General features: G+C 33.0%; 1 pseudogene; it reads left to right on the top strand.

Moving 5' to 3' along the window:
* Window positions 1-3707: 3707 nt before the first annotated feature.
* On the top strand, window positions 3708-8925 carry LOC136222753 (calcium/calmodulin-regulated receptor-like kinase 1; annotated as a pseudogene).
* The last annotated feature ends 586 nt before the right edge of the window (window positions 8926-9511 follow it).

Genomic DNA, 9511 nt, shown 5'->3' with positions numbered 1-9511 from the left:
TATTTCAAATTATCAAGATTCCTCATAATCATCATAAGACCACAAATTCTAATATCACCTTCCATTAACTTCATCATTTCTCCATAAACTTCATCATTTATCCATATCCATATCACTGTAACAATTATTCATACATAACTCTTAGTAACTCTCAATTTCAACCTAGTTAATTCCATAACCATAATCCATATTAAAACTTCAAATATCATTCATATCTTCCTAACATACACCAAATCTCACTTTAATAAATTTAAATCACAATTGATTCCATCAATTGCATATATATCAAATATATTTCACCTATCTCCAAGTTCTACAGACTTAAAAAATATCACTTTTGAACCGCTAATATGTATGATATTATATTTTTCTTAAACTTCAAATCATTCGAATCAATGATTTGCATCAATATATAATCTTGTTTCATCATAATAACAATACTTGTATCTATAATTTTTCACTCCAATCATTATTTATATTACAATCTTCAATCATTATTATCATCAATCAAATATAAACCTCATTATTATGATACAATTTCCTATCAATAAGAGTCATTTCATAAAATCTTAATATCAACATCACTCTTATAATTCTCCATTTAACTCCTCAAAATCAATTAAGCTAACATGCTTTTTTTAATCACCACTATATATATCATTTATCAGTCTAAAGAAACTTCAATCTTTCCTCCAAACCATATAACCAAGGAAGATAGAGTACCTAAATTACGGTAATCAATGTTTTTTTTTGTCTTCTCCAAACTCCAAATAATATCTTTACACCCATAAAAGTCAATAAATCTATAATATCATTCGATTTTCTTATTTGACCTATAAACACTCAATTTGATCCTTATATAAACTTAAATCATAATCACACAAACTTCAACTAAAAATAACTTCTATTAACAATATATGTACTACAAAAGTTCAATTATCAACATATATATCCTCTTATATCATATGTATCTCTTAATTTCCTACCTCAAACTGTGCTTAAGGTCAAAAAAATTTGTCCTCAAAATTTATATCTTAATTATTTCCTCAAACACTATTTAATCTTACCAAATTTTCATATTTAATCATCAAATCATGAACTCTAATATATTCTCTCACTATACTTCTCATTGATCACTAACATAACATCGGTATCTCTCTAACCATTATTTATATAACTCTCAATAATTCTAAACCTCAACCCACTGAAGTTCACCAATAAAACAGTAATTTAAATTTCAGATCTCATTTATTCAACTTAAGATTCTATAATACACTAAATTCATGTTATAATCTCTCAATCATTAATCAACTTTCAAACCCATTAAATGAAACCTCCATATTTTATCTTTCTCAATCCCATATCTATTATGTTCAATCGATCACTTTATCATTTCTTCAATTTCCTATATTCCTAAGAAGACCAACTTATCATGTAAACGAGTAGCAGTGTCTCTCAAATAAAGAGAAAAAAAAATCAAAACAAAAACCAAATTCCTGTTGATAGCTAAAAAGACCAATAGATGTCGTTTCCAACCTAACTTCTTCATACGGGGTCCGATTAAGGCGATTCAAAAACCTCTGGAAACGTAAGACAAAAATAAAGAACTTTCATTTAAGATTCTATGACAGATTCGGTCTATATCTGGTCGAAAAATGCATCATAAGATTCAGATACGAATCTGATTCTCCCGCAGCACCTATATAGACAATTCTCTATCATCTCTAGCTCAAAGTTATAATTTACTCATATCGCATATATATATGGTTGTAAGCTAACTATTACACTCTCAAATATCAACTCCAAGTCATACGTAATATCATGTATGTAACCCATATCGCCAAATATCAAATAATTTACTAATTTTCATACACCCAATATTTTACTAACCATCAAATCTCATGTCTACCCCTCATTAGCTAGTTACTCAATCCTCGAAAAATTTCAAATTATTTTTTAGCTTGAACCAAATATCCATATTCCTCAATTACTAATGATTATTATTTCTTAGCTAGCACCAAATATTCATATTCATCAATTACTATCAACCTTAGGTCTGAAGAATTTAATCTAGAGCTCTGATACCAAACTGTCACACCCGATCCTAGACGACCTCAATCGGCATCGGGCGTGAAATAGAAAGATCATAATCAATACTTAGGAGTCTCTAATTTATCCAAATATCATAATATCATATTTATTTTGGCATTCCTTTCCAATATATATTCTAAAATAATTCATATTCCTACTACATTAGTCATTCGAGGGCTCAACATATATTTACCAACTCCATTATATTACAATTGGAATACCAAAGTTCTAACCATAATTCTAACAATAAGCAGCCAACTTCCAAACCTCGCCTAATCGGTCGGTAACCTTCTCTATATCCTTTACTTTCTCACCTAAAAACATTAAAACATTTAAAAATGTGAGACAAAAATCTCAGTAAGAAACTATCAGCTATAAAAACCAACTTTATTTAACATAGCTACATATATACATTTATAAAGGGATTTAATCAAAACCTTATAAAATATACTCAAAACTTAAGTTCATATAACTTTATATATATAATGCATCTTATCAAAACAAATAAACGTTTCATCAAACCAATTCATAATCAAATAAATGTTTTATCCAACCAACTTGTAATCAAATAAGTGTTTTATCAAACCAACTCGTATTCAATCAAACGTAAAACCTTATATCAAAATCAATCATAACCGAAAACATAATCCAAATGAACTTAAAACATTATATCCATCCTCGAGTTTCTCCCCTTAACTATCAATCCATAACCACATATATAGTCTAGACGTCTCTTAACATTGCCTATCCCATATGGTCTTACCCGACACTTCACTGCCATACCCGATAGGTCTTCAGACTGTGTATACAGGCCATGTCCCTCACTGAACATGGTCTTCAAATATAAAACCACCGATCCGGATAACTGTCGATGGATATAAAATCATAAAATCATAACGTGCTCAAATTTCCTTTCACAATGAAATTCCAAACTATTTCATAACCATAAATCATTTGCCTTCAATTAGCCCTTTTGTAAAACACTAGTGGAAAAATGGTCATTTGCATCGGCCTATTAGCATCGGCCCTTATAAAATACGATGGAAATGTCATGATATTTAGTATTTACATCGGCCGTTAATAGGGACCGATGCAAATATTAATTGAATTATTTGCATCGGCCCCTTAACAGGGACCGATGCAAATAACTGTAGTAATTGCATCGGCCCTTTTAAGCGGGCCGATGCAAATATCAATCGAATCATTTGCATCGGTCCTTTATAAGAGACCGATGCAAATAGTGTTAATATAAATTTAAAAATTAATAAAACATGAAGGGATATTTTGTAATTAATTGGGCCAATTTATAAATATAAAAAGTTAAACATAAATTTGGATTTTAGGGTTAACTTTCTTATTTGCAAGCCGCCTCCCCATCTCTCTCGTCTCCTTCTCACATCGAAACCCAGCTGCCTGCTGCGTTTTCCACCTCCGTCTGCCTAAACAACCTAATCATTTGGGAAGCACATATTCTACCCTAGCTATTCTAAGCACATATTTTACCTTCTGCGAACAGATAATCTCATTACCGCCTCCTGTACCCTCCTCCTTTCGGATCGAGAGTGTACGGACAACTCCTCATCTCGCATTCGATCGAGTAAAGGATTTTCTACGCGATGTCCTCCGCTGTCTTCCACGCTGCAAGACGAAGAAGGAGGGAGGAAGCTAGCCTCGCTGTATCTGTTAACCACGGTAATTTCAGGTGAGACTTTCCAAACCTTAGTATAACTCCGATCCTGACCCAAAACACCAGTCGATGAAGTTAAATCGATGAGCAGGAAAGCAAAAGGAGATTTGATGAGGTTTGTCAAATAACTGTCTTTGGCTTTATCTAATTCAAATTCCATGGTCGCTGCTGCTTTCTCTAATTTTCAAATTCGTGGTTGCTGATTTGATATAGTGAAACTCTCATGTGTTTGTGATACTTCTAGTTAGAGAGATTTTAGGGATATAGTGAAATTCCATTCGATTGTGTGTCATTGTTTGTTAAATTTACAGTAATAACTTTGTCTTGCTCATGAAAATACCTGAAATAGGATGAAAATTAATTATTGTTGAAGTGAGGCATCCTAAAGGCAAACCCCATGGTGAATAGTCTGGCATATTCCAATAGACTGGGGAAGTTCTTATTTGCACACACGCTGAAATATTGGGCAAAAGCCCTTATACCTATTTACTTCCTGCTGCTGGTGCGGGCTAAGCTTAATCTCATGCATGAAAGCTGTGAGACTAAAATTAAAGTTTTTATAAATTGAGGAAAGCTTCTAGGTCTTGCAGTTTATGCTGCTCTCATGATTTTAGAGGTGTTTAGTTTATCAGGGAACCTTGTAAATTGCGATATTCTATTTACTGATGTGCATTTATATCATGTTTCATTTGTCTATGAAACGATTGCAACTTTCTTTTGGTTTTACAGTTCATAATTGGTGATAGGAAAATGTTTATGATTTGATATATGTTTAATTGCAGAGAATGCTGCTAGTCTTGTAGAATTGAAGAACTTGTCTCACCTGACAACATTGGAAATGCAAGTTGAAAATGACAAGTTATTACCAGAGGACTGGTTCTTGAATGGAATTCGAAACTATGGTGGATAGGTTCGATGCTACAGCTTGAGCTAAAAAAAGTATATGGGTGATGCATTTAGAATAGTATATTTATGGAATTCTAGGCCAGTTCTATTTTTTATGTCCATTTTGAATAATATATTTTGCTTATAACATTTAGTATAAAAAAGTTTTGTGAGAAAATTAGAACTTAAGATGACTACTGAATCTGTCAAAACTCATTATCTTGCTGTTTTATAGTTGCCAGGTATGCCTGGTCTGACTGTCTATGCTAGTTTTCACCAGTTTTCTCTCCTACAAAAGGAGAATATATGTTCTGATGCATATGCATTCAAATCATTTGCAGGAGAGAGCTGCGAATGCTCTGGTGCTTATACCAGACCATGTTAGATGGGTGATTGGTCCTTCCGGAACAATTGTAACATTCCCTAACGAGATGGGCTTGCCGAGTATATTTGACCCTAAGCCATCCAGGTATAAAGCTGTTCCATTTATTCCTAATGAAGGTTGGCCTTAGCTCTAGTTTTTAGGTATTGGCTTCCTGTGGCTTGAAGGGTTCAAAAAGAGTAATGTGGTGGCATTTTCTGGTATACCAGAGTATTCTTTCAAGTATGTTTTCCTTGAAACCGTCCCCCCTATTGGCATTGCTATTTATCTTTGTTAAGTTATAATGTATAAGATTGTTTTCATGCTGGGATTTGCAAAAAGCGACCTGTAATTTTACAACGCTGATAGGGCAAGGTTCTTTTGGTCCTGTTTATAAAGCTCAGATGTCAAGTGGTGAAATTGCTGTTGTGAAGCTACTTGCAACTGATTCTAAGTAGGGGGAGAAAGAGTTTCAGACCGAGGTATTAACTCAGGCACCTCTTACATTTATTGTTTTAGTACCAAAAAGTTAGCAACTTGCCCAAACCATGTGCCTTGGCTTGACCATTAAATGTGTTTGTTAATAGAATTAAAGTCCAGTCATGATAACTTGTACTGATATGTGTCTTGTTCATGTTCACATTAAATCTGGTGTCTGAATCATTGTCTTTTAATAAATGTTCAGGCCTTGACTGAGTTTTGCACTGTTTCTGATCATGTTTGTGGTTTTTAATTTTTGATCGTTTTCAGGTCATGCTATTGGGAAGGTTGCATCATAGGAACCTGGTGAATTTGGTTGGATATTGTGCAGAAAAAGGGCAGCACATGCTTATATATGTCTATATGAGTAAAGGCAGTTTAGCTTCTCATTTGAACAGTAAGTGAGCATCCAACTTTCTGTATCATAACAATTTTATTTTATCCAGTAATCAAAGAACCTTATTCTTGTAGAGTTAGAGGTCGCAACGAATATGAAACTTTTGTTATGTTCATTCACGCACTGTCTCATTTTATGGAGTTTTTTTAGCTTCAATTTATATGTTGAGATTGTCATTGATGCATGTGTTTAGACCACGGTTTGAAAATTCAAACTCTGAATAAACATATCTAACTTTTTCTTAGAAGGGTGTCGGTGACGCATTTGGCTCCCTTGTGTTTTGGTTGTTGAAAAGTGACATTATTTTTCTGGTTCTTGCAGGTAATGAAAATAATCCAGTAAGCTGGGATTTAAGAGTTCATATTGCATTAGATGTAGCAAGGGGTTTGGAGTATCTTCATGATGGGGTATAATTTTGTTTTAGATACACAATTGCAAAATGTGTTTCTGCGCAGTTCTATTACCTACTACCGATCGATTCACTGAATTTGCTAATGCTTTTTGGTTCAGGAAGTTCCTGCTGTTATTTATAGGGATATCAAATCATCTAACATTTTGTTAGATCAGTCTATGAAAGTCAGGGTATGTCTTGTAAAATGTCAAATTCTTGCTGATAAACCAAAAAATGCTTATCCTTATTGTGATAATCTTCAATTAGGTAGCTGATTTTGGGCTATCAAGAGAAGAGATGGTTGACGGACATGCTGCTACATTAAGGGGGACTTTCGGATATCTTGATGACAATTCGGTCTTTCAAAAAGCAGAAAATGTTCTCTCCGGAGAATGTTAACAGAGTTAATGGCAACTTACATATGGATTTTCACAAGAATGGATCAAATGAGTGGTTAGGTTTCCGTTTGGAGCTGATTGGGAGCATCATCCTGTCTGCTATATTCTTGCATCTAGGCTTGATTTCAATTTTTTTTACTGTAGTAATGTGTTATATTTTAGGGTTTTGCATATTTATTGTGTAGCTACCTAAATATAAGTTTAGGAAAACCTGTAGGTGTTATTTTCTATAATATAGAGCTCCATTCAATCCAAATATTTTTATTTTTTTTAATAAAAAATGCATCATTTGCGTCGGCCCCTTAAATATGGCCGATGCAAATAATATGATCATTTGCATCGGCCCCTAAAAGGACCGATGCAAATAAAGAATCATTTGCATCGGCCGGTAAAAGGGGCCGATGCAAATGATTGTATCATTTCACGTGCTTACACATCATTTGCATCGGCCCCTTACAAAGGGTCGATGCAATAGAGGTGCCCATTTGCATCGGTCTCTTTAAGGGGCCGATGCAAATGATCACCTCATTTGCATCGGCCAGCGGCCGATGCAATTGCATTTGCGTCGAGGGCTTTTGCATCGCGCTATGGCTGATGCAAAAGGCCCTAAACGACCGATGCAAATGGCTTTTTTTCCACTAGTGAAAGTAACCACAATTATTCAAAATATCAATCAAATTAAGCCTTAAATCAACATAATGAAGTAAAATCTGAAATTCACATAGAAGCATAATCAATAGCTTCATTTGAACCGTAATTTCACAATAAAAAGTAAAATCATGAAAAACCCCAATTCTACAAAATTCCTGCATAACCCTAAAATATCAATTTCTAAAACTTCTTTGATTATATATATATCTATATACATAAAACTCAAAATATAGTTGATAGTTACTTACCTTGGCTACTAATTGAAGAAAATACACCCGATCGATTCTCCTCTAAATTCTGTCTAATACGTTTTCCCTCCAAACGTTTCCGAAACTCAAAAACTCTTTGGTTAGGACTTAGATCTATACATAAGGATGCTATGGTTTCAATTTTGAGTGATTCGGACGGTCGAATCTCCGTAAATCAAAGAAACGTTGGAGAAACGGTCCAGGAACGATGAAGAAGATGAAGAGGCAGAGAAAGAAAAGAAAAAGAAAAAAAACAAAGATGATGATGATCATCACGAATTCTTTTGTAATATATATCCAAATCTGAAAAAAATCCAGTTTGATTCACCATCTTTATATAATCTTTTTAAAATTACCTTAAACTTTTAATTTACACCTAAAACCATCGATTTAACCCCAAACCTTTCTTCTAACACCAAATTAATATCACACACCTAATAATTATAATACATATTATTATCAAGGTATAAATTCTAGAAATTTTAGACACGGACGTGACAGAAAGTGTTTAATCGGATCCACTACATTAGACTGAATAATTGGACTGTGCTTCTAGAAGCTTTTTTTTCATAACATGAGTACCATAGTTCTACTCTAATTACTAGTCTTCAGCGAGTGTAAATAACTCCCACATAAATAGAATCATGTCTTATGATGATGCTTTCTTATATAGAGTACAATTAGTTTCTTCCTGTACATTTAGAATATGAATCTAACTCTTATATAAAGGGATCTTACTCCCCCAAATGGTATATTACTATCTCTTTACACATTACATCATATTGCACCTTACTTCTGATATTACTTTAGCTTTATGAGAATTAGAACTAACTCGAGAGTCAAAGATCCAACCATTCTTTATCTTATAGGAACACACGAGGAGTATTGAACTAGATCTTCCAAGAAATCTACTAGATCCTTTGGTGATAATTTTCACCAATGTTATCATTATTGCGGTGAGCATGGACCTAAGAAATCAACATGAGTTCAGACTATATCAATAATGGGGTTATTGCAACATAACTAGACAATGTCTTCACTATTACCCGAACATCCAACATTCCTCCTACCGGCGTGGTAGCATCATACGTCCCTCCCATAAGCAGTACAAAAAAAACTCTCCACATTGTAAAATAAGAAGTTATCTTTTGTTGTTTATATATACAAAAATGATTTGCATATTGTTCAAAAAAGTTATTTTTTTTATTAAAAGTTGAGGTTTTGTTAGGCTGGAAAAAAAGAAAAGGAAACTTTCATTTAGATTTAAAGTATCTAGATCTATGGAAGCAAGGTCAATTGTATTTATAGACTAAGGCCGACCACCCTTGTGTTTTAGAGAAGGATGATATATTTTTAATTTTTATTCTTTGAGTGTATTTAGAGGTTATCCTTAGAGTCTTGTTAATTTATATATTTATATTTAACCTTTGAAATGCTATACATATATTTTGAGCTAGATAGATACACAAATCGGTATATGCTTTAGGTTTAATAAAAAGATAAAAACACCCCTAGAAAGAGTAAGATCTTCATAAAATACATTTTTTTCACTATTCTTAAGAATGATACCAACTTTACCCGACTGCGTCTGGTTGTCGCCACCTCCATTTATTTATAGGAATGTATTCAAACTTCGAGACCTTTTGGAGATCCGTCCATCAGAAAATCACACAAAAGTTATCTTATTATTATTGACCATGTATAATAAGAGCAAATAATTAAAAAATAAATTATTTTATTATTATTGACCATATCCCCACATATATATTTTTCAAATAAATATGTGGCGATATGATTGCGGGATAACAATAATAACAATAAACATTATAACAATAATGATATTGATATGGAAGAACCAGTTTTTATCGTTTTTTTAATAAAGGTGGAAATTTAGGAAAAGGAAAAGAGATAGTAGACATCTC

Source organism: Euphorbia lathyris, chromosome 3, assembly GCF_963576675.1.
Source record: "Euphorbia lathyris chromosome 3, ddEupLath1.1, whole genome shotgun sequence".
NCBI classification, from domain to species: domain Eukaryota; kingdom Viridiplantae; phylum Streptophyta; class Magnoliopsida; order Malpighiales; family Euphorbiaceae; genus Euphorbia; species Euphorbia lathyris.
This window is presented reverse-complemented; position numbering and strand designations above follow the sequence as displayed.